Here is a 19,104-nt window from a genome sequence, read left to right as displayed (position 1 = left end):
GAATCTTAACGATCTGCTCTGAACCTGTGCTGCGTGAGAGAAGCCCGGGGCGGCACTTTGCCGCCTTCTGGCCCGCAGAGCAGCTCCGCGCAGCCCCGGCGGCTCACGGCGTCCTCGACACCCCAGGAGCAGAGTCCTGGTGGGCCCGCGAGGAGGCTGAGCGAGGCCGAGGCGGGGTCTCACATCCACGCCAGGTCAGCCAGGAGAGGACGCCTGTCCCTTCCAGGCAGAAGCCGCGCTGAACGCAGGAAGGAGGCACAGTGTTCAGGCCAACACCGGCAGGCAAACCCTACCTCCCCCCCACCGCCCCTTCCTTCCACGGGCCCTCCCGAACAGGCCGACCACCCACACGAACCCACAGGGAGGGCAGGGCGACCCGCAGAGACCCTGGTCCCCGTCCTCCGTCTCTGCTCCAGCACCGGGGGCCGAAGGCAGACTATCTGCAGAGTGTGCACGTGTTGAAAAGGGAAATCAATGCAGGTGAGAGAGTTCAGAGCAGAGTTTCTAGTTCTGACAAGAATAAAATATGTATGTATGCACGAATTACAAAATATTGTCATTTCTGTGATTCCACATATGAATTAAATGTTCCTATATTTGCATTTAAACTTAAAACTGAAGTTGTCCAATATAAAGGTAAAGGATAAATTGAAGGCTGAGAATTTAACATAATAGTAAAATAATATACAATAAAATGTAAAATAGCAACTGAAAAAACACGGTAAGTCAAGAGAGACTGAAGAAAGGAAAAGGCTTCCTACTGAAGACCTTTAACAGCACTTCCCTGCCTTCTGAACAGGGGACCCCATGTTTTCATTCTGCACTTTGTTCTGCCTGGAACCATTCTCTCTAAACTGTTTCTCGAAACCACAACACTCCTCAAGGGTAGGGGTTTAACATTCTCTTCATCTCATGTTTCCCACATCACCTAGCTCGGTTCAGGGTGTGCAGCAAGCACTTAATAAATACTTGCTGCAGTAAAGCAAGAGGTTTCCCTTTCGGTCCAGACTCCCAAAGAGACCCTGCAGCCTTCAGCGTGTTGGGAATCTCACATTCTCTGTCAAAACCACAGGCTCAGATGCCGCTCAGGGTGCAGACTTGTGAAAGCCACATCTAGACTGGTGGCTCTGTCACCGCCTCCTTCAGAAGCCAGACACGGAGGCACGGATCAGGGAGAGCAAGCGCTCTGGAGCCCTGCCCCAGCCTCCCCTGCGGTGAGCATCCATGCGCAATGAAAGGCCACCATCCAGAACCTAAGGAACCAACCTCCAGGGACAACACTCAGACCAGTGTGTGTGTCTGGGGGGGTGTTCTTATCTCTACCAGGGCAGTAGCTCCATGGGTATATACATTTGGCAAAATCATCCATCTTTGCACTTAATGTGCAAGCTTGCTTGTGTGTAAATTATACATCAAAGAAAACTGAGTGAAAAAAAAATTAAGTAGGATTGTGGAAAGAAGGCAATCTGTCGGCCACTCTGCCTGTAATTATTACCAGTTTATGTTTTCATCTGAGTTCAACACACTTCACAATCCCTCAGTTCAGTTCAGTTGCTCAGTCGACAATCCCTAATCAATAGCAAAAACTTCCCTTTGAATTTCCACCAGCATCCGAGTAGCTCTACAACAGCTTTGCAATGGCCTCCCTTAAAATTCAGTTGTTTTCTGGAAGCCCACATACAACACAACCAGGCAGACTTCTCTGAGGCTGTCACCTGGGCTCCTAGAAGGAGGGGCGAGAAGTCCGAGGTGTCACCCGGGACGCAGGGGCCTCTGCGGGACGGGGCCTGGGGGGAGACTCGGGCCTTGCTGGCTGCCGTGAGCCACCCGGGGGCCGGGCCACTGGCGGCCGACCAGAGACTTCCCACTGTGGCCATGCCGGGAGATGCGGCAGATGATTTGCCGCTCAGGATATTGTTCTGCAGGCCTGCTAGAGGAGCAGCTTTTAATTTGCTTGCTGGCAGTTGCTCAAAACATGTTTGTTCTGCCAGCAGCAAGCCCCTCATCAATGGGGAAGGAGTCAGGAATCTGCATTTGTGCCCCCCGACCCTTCATCCCCCTCCCCACCCCCGCCTGCAGGGCCAGCAGGTCTCTGTGAAGGTAGGTAACTCCCACCAGACTCTGTATGCCCCCAAGCATCTTTTTTTTTTTTTTTTCTTAGACACAATTCAGGCAGAAAGCAATGGCGTCCACTACCCATGAGTGGACTGTTTAAAAGGTTTTGTCTTTCAGAAACATTTTAAGGCTTAAATGCTTAACTTAAAGTGGTTTCTGACTGTCTGCTTTCTTATGTGAGAAATGGGAGTCTGGAAATGCAACTTAAATTTAAGTTAGAGGAAGTACAAAAGAACAAAGTCAGTCCCTTCTAGGTGGACAAAACGTCCCAGAAAGAAGAGAAATAGACCCATTTAAACAACTAGATAACCATTTTAGAAGTCAAGCTTCCCCTAAAGTGAATGAATAAATAAAATAATAATAAAACAGTAACAAATGCAGCTGAGGCCCCAGCTAGGCCCAGGTCCCCTATACTTAATGCAGTATTTCACAGCTTTGGAGGAACAAGAGGGTCAAAGGTCAAAGCTAAGCCACTGCCAACCTCAGAAGGGCCTGCATCACCCAGGCCAAGGGGGCCGGGCAGGTGGCGGGAGACGTGGGAGACACGAGCTCAGCTATCCGGGGCCCCAGGACCCACAGGCAAGCAGCCAGCGGCCAACACTGTGGGGCAGAATGAATTCCGGGAGAAGACTGGAAGACGACCGCCAACCCGCGGCCCCAGAAGAGCACCTCCACTACAAAGGAGCCCTGAGCCCCGTGCAGGAGGCACCAGCCCAGGACCCCACCGCGGGTGGGCACTGCTGGCCACGGCAAGTCGGGAACAACCGGACTCCATTTCCAGGGTTCTGGAATCCGGACTCACTGCTTCCGGTGGCAGTAACAGAAGCACCTTCAGAATTACTTTTTGCTAAGAATATGACTAAAAACCAGTTTAAGTTCTCTAGAAGGATGTTGGCTACCTGGAGGCGGTCAGGAAGGCAAGAGGAATGCAAACCTAGGAAAGCTCACGCCTCCCTCAGGACACACGAAGGAGAATCACCCCCAGCACACAGTGCACACACGCGTGCACACACACAATTCCAGCTTTAAAGATGTGTTGTTTTTTTAAAGAAGCCTTTAAAAAATGAAAATACAACTCAAAATTAAGCCTGATGGGTTTGTTGATTAGTTAAGTGTCCCCAGAGCATTCAAGGAGAAGGAAATGGCACCCCACTCCAGTAATCTTGCCTGAGAAATCCCATGGCAGAGGAGCCTGGTGGGCTACATACTGTCCATGGGGTCGCAGAGTCGGACGTGACCGAGCAAAGCATGCCGATCCTTTCAGTGCTTTTCCAGCCCAAGTAAAATTCAATTAAAACTGAATTACAAGCAAGAAGGGATTAGGGGAGGAAATTAAGGGCATATTACTGAACATGCGTTTAAACACTTCACATAAAGTGGATCCATTTATTCATATTCCTGTGAGTCTGAACACGCATCTGATCACTGCTCACCAATGGCAGTCAGAATATCTTGAGTCCAAAATTCCCAGAAATATGTATTTTGTTGAAGTGACGGCTTTGAAGGGGCTGGATGCACTGAGCCAAGTAAATCCAAGCCTCTTAGACACTCTGTCCCCAGCCAAACAAGCAAAGGCAAAGCCCACTGGGAAAGCTACGTGACCGCCAGCACCCACGGGAGGCTGACAGCAGCCTTCACACATCTTGGCCTCTGGCGTTTGGGGGTGGATATCAGGACCCTAAATGTTACTAAAAAGCATGATCTGTTCTACACTTGGCTTTTCAAAAGCACTTAAAAAAACAACAGGCAGGCCACTCCTGGGAGACCAAAATCCAGTTAAAATGTAAAAATGCCCTGTGGTCAGCAGAGAAGAAACGCTGCCACATTCAGGTTAACCGCTTTTTCAGACTTGTTTAAAAAATACCAGAACTGCTTTTCATCATGGGCCTTTTTCTCTTTTAAAATTAAGTTTACAGGGTTCTTTCAATCATAATAAAGAGAAAGACTTAGGGAAGCTCCACTGGGCTTATCCAGCCATTTTCCTAATTGAACAGCCCGATCATTTCAGTGAGGTGGTTAACAATTTTTTCTTTTGATTTATAGGAACTTTGTCTCCTTCCTCTCCCAAAACAACTTTCTTCTATAAAAATGAACAAAGCAATGTCAGCCAAGGACAAGAAAATCAGGTCTCTCTCCTCTCCCCGCCCTGTTGTGGGAGCAGCCCATGGAGGGGAAGATTACTGGAGGTTTCCCTGGTCTCTCAGGAGTCCCTCCCCAGAGATGAAAAGATGGGGATACCACGCATCCTGAAGGAGAACTACCTGAAGAGCAGAGTCTTCAAGGGGCAACAGGCAGGCACAGGTTGAGGGTGGTCAGGGGAGAGGGTGGTCTGAGCAGAGGGAACGGCCAGGCACCCCTGGGGGCTGGGAGCCCTGCAGAAGGCGCTAAGGAAGGCGGATTTCACCTCCATGTGATGGGGTACTGAAGGGTATTAGGTAAGCCTGGGAAGAGACAGGGTAAGTTGTGTGTTTTAAGAAATTGTCTAGTGCAACCACAGTGGAAGACCATTTGGCAGCATCTATAAAAGCTAAGCCTCTGCAGACACAACAGCCCAGCAACTCCACTCCAGGCATACATGACACAGAAATTTGGGAGCAGGTTCACCAGAAAGACTTGGATGAGAATATTCTGACCAGCGTCATTTAGAATGGCCCCAACCAGATACTACTGAAATGTTCCTTAACAGTAAAATGGGCTAATGAACAGTGGTAGGCAAGCTGAGGAACGAACACTCTACAGTGATGAAAATGGACAAGCCTGTTCTGCGTAGCAACACGTGTAAACCTTAAAGCAGTGCTGAGTGAGAGTCAGACCAGAACAGCACAGGCAGTGTGAATACGGGCTTCCCTGGTGGCTCAGGGGAAAGACTCCATGTGCCGATGCAGGGGACTCGGGTTCCACCCCTGGTTTGGGAAGATGCCATGGAGAAGGGAAGGCCAACCCACTCCAGTAATTTTCGCCTGGAGAATTCCATGGACAGGAGCCTGGTGGGCTACAGTCCATGGGGTCTCAAGAGAAATGTCTTAGAAACTAAAACAACAACAACTATGTGATTATATTTAGTTTTTCAATTAATTTTTTGGCTGCAGTAATTTCCCGACCAGGGATTGAACCCATGGCCCACACCAGAAAGTAGCAAATCCTAGCCACTGGACCACCAGGGAACACCTGTGCTTATAGTTACATGGCGGTAAATCACAGCCTGACCAACCTCTCTGCTGGATGTCAGGACAGAAGGACACCTGATCTAGGGTGTGTTCCTATTATGGACTCCATCAAGCTTGTGATCTCTACACTTCTCTGTGTGTTATGCTTTCATAAAACGTAACATTTAAAGAAAACATACACTATCAGAGTAGAAGACAGATTTGCTGGACAAGGCTTAAAACACACGGAAAACTCCATGAACAAGACAGATAGGTGATTAAGTGGAGGTCAGAAGTCAGAGGGGTTTCCCAGGTGGTGCGGTGGTGAAGACTCTGCCTGCCGATGCGGGAGATGCAAGATTCGATCCCTGGGTCGGGAAGATCCCCTGGAGGATGGCATGGCAACCCACTCCAGTATTCTTGCCTGGAGAATCTCATGGACAGAGGAGCCTGGCAGGCTATATAGTCCATGAAGTCACACAGAGTTGGACATGACTGAGCGACTGAGCACGCAGACGTCGGGGAGACCCAGGCAGCAGAGAAGTGGCCTGGTTTGAGCTGGACGGAGAAGCGGATGTTGCCCTGCCTGTAAAGTGGGAGGTGCCCCACTCAACACGGCCCCATGGCATGAGAGCTGAGGAAGGGTCCCTGGGAGGACAGAGGCCCCAAGACGTTTCACAGTGACTCAGACTGAAGAAGCTCTTTTCATGGAAGAACAAAGTCAACTGAAGCCAACTGGAAGCAAACAGTCAAACCCAGAATGTAGAACATTCTATGGGAGGAAATTTTATTAAAATGATTCATGCTGGATTAAGAGATCTAAGGCACGTAACAGCCCTGGGTAAGGTGCAGACCTTGTTTGGATTCTGATTTGAACCTATCAACTATAAAATGGCATTTCTGAGACAATCAGGAAAACCCTATAGGCATATGTATAAGTAAAAGATGACACCAAGGAATCACAGTTGATAGTTTTAGGAATAGCTAATGGCATATGGTTCTATTAAAAAAATGCTTACTTTTTAAGAGATGCATACTGAACTATCTAGAAGTTGTAAAATAGAACTTTAAAATACTGCAAGTAAAAAAAAAGGATTAATGAACTGTGGCAAAATGTGGATCATTATTGACTGGGTAATAGATATGTGAGAATCATTGTACTAGTCACTCTACTTCCGTGCTCTCCAACCAAAAAAGAAATTTGAATTATCAATATAAGAAATCAGAGGTGGGACATCTATCTATCTATATATTACAAACATTAAAGGGTAATAAATGTATATAGTGAACAACTTTATACCAGTAAATTTTAAACTTAAAGTAGAAAAATTCCTTTAAAGACACAGTCAAATGTCACTAAAGGAAAAAATAAGCTGAATAACTATATCTATGAACTTTTACTTGGAGAGGTACATGGCTTCATTGGTAAATTCTACCAAACATTTAAGTATAAAAATGTGAATATTAAATAAACTTTTCCAGAAAATAGAAGAGAAAGGAACCTTTCACAACTTCTTTTATGAGGTCAATATTACCCTGACAACAAAACCAAATAAAGACATTCATGGCAAAGAAGACTACTGGCCAATATCTTTTATGAACATAAACAAACAAAAAAAAAGGTCCTGAATAAAATTAGCAAATCAAATCCAGCAAAATGTAAAAAGGATGATACATCATTACCAAGGACTGTTTCATCTGAGGAATGTAAATTAAGCTTAATATTTGAAAACCAATCAATAAATTTAAACAGAAAAACCTCACAATGATCTCAACACATGCAGGAAAAATTATTTGACAAAATTCAACAATTCATGATAAAAATTATCAGAAAACAAAGAATAAAAGAGAACTTTCTCAATCTGATAAACAGCATCCCTACAGCTAACACCCCTTTTAATAAATAATCAAATACTTCTCTGTGGTAAAGAATCTGCCTGCAATGTGAGAGACCTTGGCTCGATCCCTGAGTTGGTAAGATCCCCTGGAGAAGGGAAAGGCTACCCACTCCAGAATTCTGGCCTGGAGTATTCCATGGACTGTATAGTCCATGGGGTCACAAACAGTTGGACATGACTGAGCGACTTTCACTTTTTCAGACTGGAAACAAGGCAGTGATTCCACTCTTCCCACTTCTATTCAACACAGGATATGGAGCCTAGCCAGAGTAAGAGTGGTGCCAGTGGTAAAGAATTCACCTGCCACTGCAGGAGAAGTAGACATGGGCTTGATCCCTGGGTTGGGAAGATCCCCTGGAGGAGGGCATGGCAACCCACTCCAGTATTCTTGCCTGGAGGATTCCATGGGCAGAGGAGCCTGGCGGGCTTCAGTTCATTGGATTGCAAAGAGTCGGACACAACTGAAGTGACTTAACACACATGCAGAGTAATGAAGAAAAGGCATACACTAGAGGAAAAGAAGCTATCTTTGTTCACAGCTAACATGATTGTATTAAAAATCCTAAAGAACTGACAAAAAGCTACTGGAACCAATAAGTGAATTTAACAGAGTCTTAGCATACAAGGGCAATACACAAAAATTAACTGTATTTTTGTATACTAGCAGAAAACTAGTGTATTTTAAAATATAAAATATACTAAAAACAGGAACTTTAGAAATCTAGTATCCTTTACAATAGCACCAAAAAATATGAACGACATATGGACATTAACAAAATATGACCTGTAAATAAAAATTTTATACAGTATTGAGAGAAATTAAATATATAAGCGGAGAGATAGACCATGTTCTCACAGATCAGAACTCAACACTGTAAAAATGATAATCCTCCCCAAACTGAATTATAGATTCAACATAATCTTAATGAAAATCACAATAGGTTCTGGGTTTTTTTTTTTTAAGAAATTGATGAGCTGATTTTAAAATATAAATAGAAGTTCAAATTAGAGAATAGAATAGCAAAAACTATGGAAGAAGCCAAACAAAGCTTGCACTTCTGTATCTACTACAGAGCCACGCAGACGACTGCAGAATTAGAGGCACACATCAAGATCACGAGAGTGCTGTGTCACAGACGTCCCTCAATTTTGTTCTCCTCCAACAACAAAAGTGCCCCTGGGGAGTCGGGGGGCCCAGCACCATTCGCCCAGGGACTCGGGAGGAGTCCGGCCCACCTGTGCATCGGGTAATGGGGGCTGTGGAACCAGCAGGGACCCGTGAGAGGCTCCACCCCTCTCAGCCGCCAGCTGGGAGCACCTCAGAAGACTCACACGGGCGGTCACCTACAGACGAGAGCGCCTGGTGAATCCAGCTTTCCAGGGAGGTTCCAGCGCCCCACAGAGCAGAAAACCACGTGCCTGGACACACCGGTGCTGTGTGGACAGCCTGCCTGGACTCCAGGAGGGGCAGGCTGACCATGCCAGCATCACCACCAACCCCAGGTTGGAGTACCCGGGGCGAAACAAGGCCTTCTCCCTCGGGGGAAAGGGAGAGCGCCCAGCTTGCCCAGCTGCGGGACCGTCAGAGAGACACTTCTCTCCTGCAGCACCCAGGGTATCAAATCAGGCCCTCCAGGACTGGAGGCAGAGACAGATGGGAACAAGAGCAGATTAGATTCTCGGAGGTCGTTAATTTGTGTCTGCATTGTGGACTCCATCAGGAAGCCCGTCTACAAACTGCTAGGGAAGCCTCACCCAAGGAGCCCCCATCTGGCCTGTGGGCACCCCCAGCACCCTGCTTGCCTTGCCCACACCTCCTTGACTCTCAGAACGGCTCCCTTTACATGCTCCTGAGAGCGAGATGTGGTGAAAGGCTAGGGGACACGCACAGAAAACAGACCAGGGAGAAAGCACAAACTGGAGCTGCAGCACCGATTTCCTGAAAAGGAGAGGCTATCAACAGCCAGCCTGGTGCCTTGGGAGATCAGAAGACGCACAAGCCTAAGAATCCTGCCACAAGGCAAGTGGGAGGTGTGGAGCTGGTGTGTTCATACGAGCTGTGAGAGAGCTTCGGAATCTATCGAGGCAAAGAAGGGAGGTGGTGACTGCTACCTCAAATGTGAAAGCAGCAACACGAAACGCCAAGAAACATGAACAATCAAGGACATGTGACATCACCAAAGGACAGCAATAATTTCCCAGTATCCAAATCCTAATACATGGAGCTCTACAATGTACTTAATAGAGAGTTACAAATAACTGTTCTAAGGAAACCTGAGCTACAAGAAAACCCAGAAAGGCAAGTCAATGCAATCACGAAAACAATATATGAACAAAATGAGAAAATCAGCAAAGAGAGAGAAATTATTAAAAAAGAACCAGAAAGAGGTTCTGGAGCTGAAGGACTCAGAGAAGGAAATGCAAAGTGCGCAGAGAGCACCACCAGCAGAACAGATCACACAGAAGAAGGGTCTGTGAGTTAGAGGAAAGGACTCCGAAAGACCCAGACACGGAAGGATAAAGAGGAAAGCGTGCAAGAGAGCGAAGAGAGCCTAGGGGAATTAGGGGACCCAGCAAAAGAACTGATATGTGAATTAGTGGAGTTCCAGAAAGACAAGAAAGGGAGAAGAGGGTAAAAAACTTATTTAAAGGGAAAATGGCAGGGAACTTACCCAACCAGGGAAAAAAATCTGGACATCCACGTTCATGAAGATATAGGTCACCCCATCATTTCAAACCCAAATGATCTTCGCTAGGATACACTATGATGAAACTGTTCAAAATCAAAGACAAAGAGAAAATCCTAAAAGCAGCAAGAGAAACAACTGTAATCTATAAAGGAACACCCATTAAACTATCAGTGCATTTCTCATCAGAGAGCTAGGGGAGCATGGGCTAATATATTCAAAGTGCTAGAACTAAAAAAAAAACAAACAAAAAACTGCCAATGAAGAATACTCTATCTGGCAAAATTATCCTTCAGAAATGAAAGAAAAACAAGGAATTATCCAAACGAAAGCTGAGAGAATTCATCACCCTTAAAACTGCCTTATTAAAAATGCTTAAGGAACACACTCTAATCAGTATCATGAAAACATATGAAAATATACAGGACACTGGTAAAAGTAAACACACAGCCAAATTCAGAATACTCTAATACTGTAATATGGTGTGTTAACCACTTAATTGTGGTACAAAGGTTAAAGGACAGAATACTAATAGACTTATATCTATAAGACGTTTTATATGAGTCCCCTGGCAACCACAAGCAAAAACCTACAGCAGATTCACAAAATATAAAGAGAACGGAATTGGAGCACACCACCAGAGAAAGGCAACAAGACAGGAAGAAACAAGGGAACTACACAACAGTCAGAGAGCAGTAAGATGGCATTAATAAGGGTTTGCTGCTGCTGCTGCTGCTAAGTCGTGTCAGTCGTGTCCGACTCTGTGCGACCCCATAGATGGCAGCCCACCAGGCTACCCTGTCCCTGGGATTCTCCAGACAAGAACACTGGAGCGGGTTGCCATTTCCTTTTCCAATGCATGAAACTGAAAAGTGAAAGTGAAGTTGCTCAGTTGTGTCCGACTCTTAGTGACCCCATGGACTGTAGCCTACCGGGCTCCTCTGTCCATGGGATTTTCCAGGCAAGAGTACTGGAGTGTTACCTACCAATAATTACCTTAACATGCAAACTGAATTTTCCAACCGAAAGACATGGAGTGCCTGGATGGGATTTAACAAAAGCAAGACCCAACTATATGTTGCTTACAGGAGATTCACTTCAGCTTTCAGGACACACATAATCTCCAAGTGAAGGGATGGGAAAGGATACTCCAAGCAAGAGGAAACCAAGAGGCCAGCAGTGGCGATACTTAAAATCAGACAAAACAGACGCCAACAATGATAAGAGACAAAGAGGGAGGTTAATTCATCAAGAAGATATAACAACCGTAAATATATATACGCCTCCAACCTGGGAGCACTGTTAAAGTTAAGCAAATAGGAACAGACCTGAAGTGTGAATTAAGACAACAGCACAATTAATAGCAGAGAACTTCAAGACCCCACTTTCATCAGTGGATAGATCCTGCAGACAAAAAATCAACAAGGAAACATTGGACTTGAGCCACAAAGTCAACCTAACAAACATATACAGAATAGTCCATCCAACGGCGGCAGAATAAACATTCTCAAACGCCATGGCACTTTCTTTAGGATCGATCTTATTCTAGGTCACAAAACAAGTCTTCACAAATCTAAGAAACTGAAATCATAGCAAGTATCTCTTCTGACCACAATGGTTTGAAACTAGAGAGCAACAAGACAAAACCTGAAAAAATTTATAAATATTTGGAGATTAAATAATACACTCCTGAACAATCAATTAGTCAAGAAAAAATCAAAAGAAAGAATTTAAAATTTTAATCCTGCCATTTGCAACAGTACGAATGGTATGAGGCACTATGATGGTAGTTATACTGCAGTATATTAAGTGTAATTGAACACATTGTACCTTAAATATAAACAACGTTATATGTCAATTATATCAGAGAATCTGGGGGAAAAAATCACTGAAACAGTCTTTTGGGGGTGATGAAAATGCTGTAAAATTAGATAGTGGTGGTTGTTGCATAATCTTGTGAATATACTAAAAACCAATGAACTGTACACTTTTAATATGGTGAATTTTATGGTATGTGATTTATATATCAATAAAAATAACTGGTAAAAACAATCAATGGAACAGAATAGAGTCCAGAAGTAGAGCACATTTGTATGGCTAGATGTTTCTGATATAAGTGGCAAGGCAATTCAAGAATGGACCGTCTTTGCAACAAATGATGCTGAACAATGGACTATCCATATGCAAGAAAAATGAACTACAGCTCTTATCTCACACCATATAAATATACTTAAACTCAAAATGTATCCAACTGCAAGAGCTAAAATTCTAGAAGAAAATCTGTTATTAGGAAACAAGAAGAACAAATAACTTAGATAAGCTGGACTTTATCAAAATCAGAAGACTCTGCCCTCAAAATGCATCCAGGATTACATGAAAAGGCAAACAGAGTGGGAGAAACTGTCTGGAAAACAAAAATTATGTGTCGGATAAATGACTTGTGTTATAGAGACAACTCTTAGAACTCAAGAAGAAAGCAAAAGAAGCCAATTAAAAATGGGCAAAAGATTCAAACAGATATTATACCAATGATATATGAATCTCAAGTAAGCACCCAAAAAGATGCTCAACATCATTAGTCATTAGGGAAATGAAAATAAAAACCACAATGAGATACTATCATACACCCACCAGAATGAGCAAAATTGAAATTACTGCTAATATCAAGTCGTGGTGGCAAAGATGTAGGGTAACTGGAACTCCTGTCCCTTGCTTCTGGGAATGCAAAATGGTGCAGTAACTTTGGGAAGAATCTTCATAGTTAAATATATATTCACCATATAACTGAGCAGTCTCACTCTCGGAAATACTCCCACCATAAAAGATTTCATACATCTATATAAAGATCGGCACATGAGTGTTTATGGCAGCTCTATTCATAATAGGCAATAGCTAGAAACAACCCAAATGCCCATCAACTTGCATATCCATAAACAAACTGAGGGATACAGATAGAATAATACAACTAAATCTCAAATGCATGTGCTGAGTAAAAGCAGCCAGGCACAAAAGGTGACGTGCTGTGAGAGTCCAAATACGTCTGGAAACGGCGCACCAAAGTGCCAGGAAGCGGAGCGGGGACTGCTGAGGGCAGGGCTCGGGGAGAAGCCCGACAGAGGAGCACGGGGGCACCTTCTGGGTTGAAGGAAATGGTCCCGCGTCTGATTATGGTGGCAATTCTGGGGATGCGTACATTCGTCACAACTCACTGAATATTTTTTAAAAATTCACTGAACTTTAATTATTAAATGGGTCTATTTCTTCACACCCAAATCAATAAAGCCTATTTATTTTTTGAAAGGCCTATCAAACATCAGCATTTGAACAAAGCCCTTTTATCCATCATGATTTTACTTGCTTCTTGTAAAACGTTCGTACCCTGTGAATTATAGGCCTTGTCTTCTTTGCCCAAGTGACTTGCCCATTCCTCTCCACTCCAATTTGAACGAAGATGGCTGAGAAGCCTTTCTCTGTTAGCTTCTGCCCAGGGGAGCTCCACGCAAGCCCGTTTCCAGAAGCAGCGCAGACGGCCCCGGGTCAAGTCCCAGCCTCGACAGGATGGCTGGTGGCATCACACTTCCCGGCTGCATGAAACCCCCTGGTCAGCCAGGCCCCCCAGAAGACGGAGTCCCCAGGGCAGCAAGCACCTGCGAGGCCCGTCTGCACTGTTCCCCGCATGACCCTCCCAGGTAAGGACCCACAGCCACTTCACCTGCCAGCGACCCCTGACCCTGCCAGATCGCGTCAGCTTGCCTGCCCGTTGGTTTGGTTGGTTTGGTCCGTCACAGGCATTTCATTTCTTCACAGAATGGACTTCTGTTTTGCTAGACTCTTGTCCAAGTTTTCTGTTTATGTGTAAGTGTGTTCCTGGGACACAGTGTCCTCAGTACAACTGAGTTATTTTCTAAAGAAGCAGGACATGTGATCGAGCAAGACTGATGCGTATGTGGAGAAATCTCTGCTGTCTAGAACATGGCCCACGGCCCAGGCTGCACCCTCCCCCGTCTCCTCCAGGGCTGGGGGTCGGGGGGTGGGGGGCATTTCATCGCAAGCACAGGCCCTCAGACTCCATCAGCCATGACCTGTCTCAAGTGCCCAGTCCCAGGAAGCAGGCCCCTCTTTCCTCCCTGATTTCGGACTCTGCTCAGCGGTGAGCTCTTGGCTATGCTCACCTCTGTCTCATTAAACATTAATGTTTCTGGGACACTTTCACCTCTCGGGTTTGGTATTTCTAGTTAAAGTTCTGATATTAACCCACCGTTACTTATCTAAACCTCCTTGAACTCACCATTAATTATTAATATCTAAGCTTTCTTGGACTCTGTTTTATTACTTTTTGTTTTCTCATATAAGCAAAATTTCCATAATATAGTCACACACTGCCCCTGTGAGCTGCTTATTCCTGATGGTTATTAAGAGGTGAGACCTACCTCTTGCCTTGTTACTCCCATTTCTGACCCAATTTAGAGCTTGTCTTGCCACTGAGGGCTCTTCTGAGACACGAGGCCTCTCTTCCCTGGTGATAGAAACACCTGAACTATGTGATTTCGAAACGATCTCCAAGTGGTCCTCCTTTGCTCTCTTCAAAAGGAAAACAGATCTCCACATCAACAGCCTCTTACTTAGAAGAACTTGGCCGCTTTGCTGCCGAGCTTGCTCTCCACACCCCGACCCGGGCCCCGGGTGGCGGGAGGGCTGCCGGTGGGGTGCCTGGCTTCAGGATCAGACCGGCCTGGGCACTGACGCCGCATGCGACGGGACCGCTGAGCCTCAGTGTCCTCCTCCGTCCAATGCTCAGTTGTGCCTCCCAGAGGCGGGTGGGCACGCTTGAGACGGCACAGGTGAAGTGCCCGCACGGAGCCTTCCAAGTACAGGGACCCAGCAAACAGGAGTCTGTCTTAGTCTGCTCTGAGAAAATTACCATGAACAGGCTGACTGATAAAGCACATTCATTCCTCACAGTTCAGGAGGGTAAGAAGTCGAGCTCAAGGCACCAGCAGCCTCAGTGCTGAGTGAAGGCCCACCTTCTGGTTCACAGAGGGCATCGCGCTGTGTCCTTGCCCAGTGGAAGGGGCAGGGAGCTCTCTGGGGCCCCTTTATAAGGGCACTAATCCCACCCATGAGGGCTCTAACCTCATGACCTAATCACCTCCCAAAGGCCCGACACCCAAATACGATCACGCTGGAGGTCAGGATTTCAACATATGAGTCTTGGTGGGAGGACACAAACATCGAGACCACGGACAGCAGAGTTACTCTGAATGACACAAACAACAAAGAATGCTATTAATTCTGCTCAAAAGATCACCCTCCAGAATCTCCCTGCCCTGAGAAGACAGCGGAAACAAGGCTCGTGGCCTGGGCCGTCTTCTAGGCCATTCTTGGCTGCAGGGTTCTAAAGGACTGTGTCCAGGGCCGCCCCTGGGGGACCGCACTCAGCCTCGCTGGGAGCAAACTCCCATCCTGACTAAGAGGCTCAGCCACGAGGTCAAATGACCAGAGGTACACAGAAGCACGGTTTAATTTTTCCATGACGTCTGAAGCCCCTGCCCACCGACTCTAGACATTCTATACAACAAAGTTCAGGGAGAGTAACACATCGATTTCCATCCTCATATACACACTTTAGTTCTGCATAAACACCACCCTCTCCAAAGGGAGGGTTGTGTAAGCGACAACCACAACCAGCGCTTAGACAGCACTCACTAGGAACCAGGTACACCTCCAAGAGCTTCGTATATCTTAACCAATTTAATCCTCACAGCAACCTTTGAAGCAGGCACCTTCATTTCCATCTTACCTATGAGAACACTGAGACGAGAGTGTAGGTAGGAAGTTCTGGACTTGCCCAAAGCCAGACAGACAGTAGGCGTGGACTGGCCGCCTCCAGAGTTCAGTGCATTTATCCCCTGCCCCAGCCCACTCTGAAAACACAGGGCAAAGTCAAAGGGTTCCTCATCCTGAATCGTAAGCAGTTTATCCAGTCGTACTTGGACAGATTACCTTTACATCCATTAGAGGCTGAATGAACTGTGTCCCTCCAAACTCACATGCTGAAGCCAGGCTGTGACTGCACCAGCGACGGGGTCTTTCAAGAGGTGACTATGTTAGCGTGGGTCACTGGGGACCTTACTGCAACAGGACTGAGGCCTTAAAAGACCTGGCTGCCCACGGGCACTGGCCTGAGGAGCGGCCACGTGAGCACACAGGGAGAAATTTTTTTCCTTCTGGTTACTTCATTTTTACTGTTTCTCCTGTTTAGCAAACACATCAAAGTGTACACAGATTTATTTCACACTAATACATGTATCTGGAAATTTCTGTTGAATAAACAGGAGATTCTTTTCAAATAGCCACCTCCTGGCTTCACGGCCAGCTCAGAGCCAAGGAGAGCAAACCATGGCGCAGCCAACCGGCCCTCGAGCCTGGGGAGGAGCCGCACCTGGATGTCGGGCCTGTGGCCTCCAGAACCAAGAGGGATGAGCTCCAGGGTCTGAGCCCCATGTCCGGGTGTCTCTGCCCCTGAGCAGCCTCAGGCACCCACCCCTCCATCCTCCGTGCGGAGAGCCCCCTCCCTCAGCCTCCACCCAGCACCCCGGCTTGGGGGCTGCCCCGACCGCTCCCCTGGGGGTACCCTGGCCCCTCGCCCTGGCCCGGCTTGAGCTGGAGCCCCCGCTCGCCTCTCCGCACCATCTCTTCTCCCAACTCTCCCTCATCAGCATCAGACTCCCCAGGCTGCCTGCATGGTGCCCTTTTCCTGTGGCCTCTGCCCGTACCCGCCTCCCACAGTTACATCCCCAGCCAGCCTCTCCCTGCATATCTTCTCGCCCACCACCCTCACCCCCGAGCCACACTGAGCTCCTGAGGCTGAGCGTGACGCCCGTGTCCTGTCCAGCTGTCGGGCAGCCCAGCCACGCTCCCTCCCTCCCATGACTGTGGCCTGAGCCCCACCAACTTAGCCCCTGCCCCCAGCCTGCCCAGAGCCCTTCAGTGAGAACCTCTGACAATTACCCGGGACCCCACACTGACACCTTCCCCCCAAATCCGACCCACCCTGCACTCCCCAGCTTGGTCCTGCTCCATCCCAAAGCCTCCTCAGTCCTTCGTATCTGAGCGTTCCACCCCACCTTCCAGTTATTCCCTCCTGCCAACCCTCTGAAGGGCAGGGACCCACTGGACTTGTTCCCCTGGAACAAAACCTGTGTGGAGAACGTGAACAGGCTCATTCGTCTAGTCCTAGGAATGCTCCTTTAGCCAACTGTCTCTATTTTGACCACAAAGAAATAAACGACAACAAAGCAGCTTCCCAGTAAATATTTGGTTGAAATATTAGCATAACATCCTCCAGGTTCATCCATGCTGCTGTGAACGGCAGGCCCGCCCTCTTTATGGCTGAGTAAATTTACATACATGTGTGTATAATCCCACGTATATAATGAAATGCTGTACACATGCATATACAGATACACACATTTTCTTCACCCAGTCACCTGCTGGTAGACACTTAGATTGCTTCCACACCCTGCCTTTTGTGAATAAGGTCTTTCAGTCTATATTGATTTGTTGAACAATCCCTAACTTATGGATTAAAGAGGATTCATCATGTTCTGTATACTGTAAAAACCGCGAAGAAAAGCTGATTTTCCCAAGACTTTCTAGCAAAGGTGTTCTCTTAGACTTCATCTATATGCAAAGTTTAATTAACAAGAAAAGCAAATTTTCCAAACACCAACATATGTACAAATATACATCTTTTCTTAGAAAAATGCTGTAAGTCCAAGTCATACAAAAAGGAAAACAGATACATAAAAACAAAGATAACACTGAATCAAACATATCTCAGGCTGACTATAAGGCGGCCCTTTTCAAATCTAGTGCTTATTAGTCCTCTGGATTTCCCTAGTATTTTGTGTAGCTATGAGACCATTCCCTAAACAATACTTCTGCGTGTACATTTTCTTTTTAATCTTTATTTTTGGCTGTGGTCTCTGTTGCTGCGTGGGCTTCTCTCTGGTTGTGGAGCACAGGCTCTTGGGCATCGGGCTTTGCAACTGTGGGCGTGGGCTCGGAGCTGCAGCTCCTGGGCTCTAGTGCACCGGCTCAGTAGTTGCGGCTCTTGGGCTTAGCTGCACTGCGCCATGTGGGAGCTTCCTGGACCAGGGATCGAACCCATGTTCCCTGCGTTGGCAGGCAGATTCTTTACCACTGAGCCACCAGGGAAGCTCTGAATATACACTTTCCTAAGTAAACAGTTTATGTTTATTCTCTTATGATTCCAGGCCGGCCTATGTATAAGTATGAAGCAACAAGACCAACCACTTTAACGCTGTGGGAGAGCTTACAGTTTCTACTCTCGACACCTGGTGTGACCAGCATAACACAGTGCAGGGCCATGCGTGGTCTGTGCCAGGTGTGCCCCTGGCGGCCACGGCCAGGCCCTCGCGGGCGGGGAAGCTCAGCTGGGTGTGCCCCCAGCGGCCACGGCCAGGCCCTCGCGGGCGGGGAAGCCCAGCTGGGTGTGCCCACGGCGGCCGCGGCCAGGCCCTCGCGGGCGGGAAGCCCAGCTGCCCAGCTCACAGCTTCGGCCAGCACCCAGGGAGCCGCAGTCTCAGGAATCACACAGGTTTAAAGGACAGTTTTTCACATTTGCTTTTTAATTTTGAACATAGTGATGCAAGGAAAAGGCTGGAGCGACATAAACCTGAAATACTCTTTCTCTGGATGTAACAGTTCATGAGTGATGGCCTGTCACCAACACCCTCAATCTTCTGGCCCTGTATGTCCCCCGTCTCCTCCCCAAATTCAGTTAATCTTTAGACTGGCTTGCTGATAACGTGACCAGAAACTAAATATCCAAGATCTGTGAATACATCATTCTTTCACATAATTTATGTTCAGGTCAGACTTCAAAGGGGGTAGATTTCAAGAAGGAGAAACACAATCCTTCCGACATCATGAGTAAAGGATGCAGTGCGGGCCTGTGAGAGGACGTGTGAGAACTGTGGAGCCTGGTTCAGCTGCCTGGCCACCGAATAATGCGTCTCACTACGGAAAGTCCAGGCTCAGTGGCACTTGTAGGATGAGACTGAAAAGTTACAGCCCCGGTACTTCGCGACTAGAAAACCTGTGTTAAAACAAGGTAACTGACTAGTAGCCCTCATGTGTTTCCTAGTACAAAGGGGTCCCGCAAAGCCCTCTCTGCAAAAGCTGGTTTCTCATGACTGAAATCCAGGAACAGATCTGCTGACTGGTCAGCAG

At 46.9% G+C, this 19,104-nt stretch overlaps 1 protein-coding gene across 6 annotated transcripts in view; it reads right to left on the bottom strand.

Annotated features, from left to right (window-relative positions):
* Positions 1-19,104, bottom strand: part of GGACT (gamma-glutamylamine cyclotransferase) — a 49,005-nt gene that overhangs the window by 13,051 nt on the left and 16,850 nt on the right. The window contains exon 1 of one of the 6 annotated variants that reach the window (XM_070380781.1): positions 13,559-13,647. The exons of 4 other annotated variants lie outside the window; for them this stretch is intronic. The gene's annotated coding sequence lies outside the window, so the exon portion shown is untranslated. Of the gene's footprint in view, positions 1-9,831; positions 9,963-13,558; positions 13,648-19,104 lie in introns of those variants that run through there. One more of the 6 variants, XM_014479283.2, reaches the window with a different exon arrangement.

Source organism: Bos mutus, chromosome 12, assembly GCF_027580195.1.
Source record: "Bos mutus isolate GX-2022 chromosome 12, NWIPB_WYAK_1.1, whole genome shotgun sequence".
Taxonomy (NCBI): domain Eukaryota; kingdom Metazoa; phylum Chordata; class Mammalia; order Artiodactyla; family Bovidae; genus Bos; species Bos mutus.
This window is presented reverse-complemented; position numbering and strand designations above follow the sequence as displayed.